Genomic DNA, 564 nt, shown 5'->3' with positions numbered 1-564 from the left:
AGGGTCTCCAAGAGATATTTATATATCTATGTTCACAGTAGCGTTATTCACAATGCCCAAAGGTGGAAGCAACCTAAGTGACCATCAGCAGATGAATAGATGAACAAAATGTAGTAAATACGTTCAATGGAACAGTCAGCCTTAAAAAGAAAGGAAATCCAGACACAGGCTGCAATATGGAAGAACCTTGAAGACATTATGCTAAGTGAAATAAACCGGTCACCAAAAAAGAAATGCTCCATTATTCCACTTGTACGAGTCATCTAGAGTAGTCAAATTCACAGAGAGAGAAAGTTAATGGTGGTTGCCAGGAGCTGGGGGGAGAGGAGAGTGGGGATTTGTCTAATAGGAATAGAGTTTTAGTTTTGCAAGATAAAGAGATCTGGGGGTTGGTTGTACAACAATGTGAACTTGGATTAAAAATGGTTAAGATGGTAAATTTTATACAATTAAACACTTAAAATTTTAAAAATTAAAAAAATTTCCCTTGAGGCCAGCCCAGTGGCATAAGGGTTAAGTTCTCATTTTCCACTTTGGCAGCCTGGGGTTTGCCTATTCAGATCC

Source organism: Equus przewalskii, chromosome 1 (genome assembly GCF_037783145.1).
Source record: "Equus przewalskii isolate Varuska chromosome 1, EquPr2, whole genome shotgun sequence".
NCBI classification, from domain to species: Eukaryota; Metazoa; Chordata; class Mammalia; order Perissodactyla; family Equidae; genus Equus; species Equus przewalskii.
Note: the sequence above shows the minus strand (reverse complement) of the source record.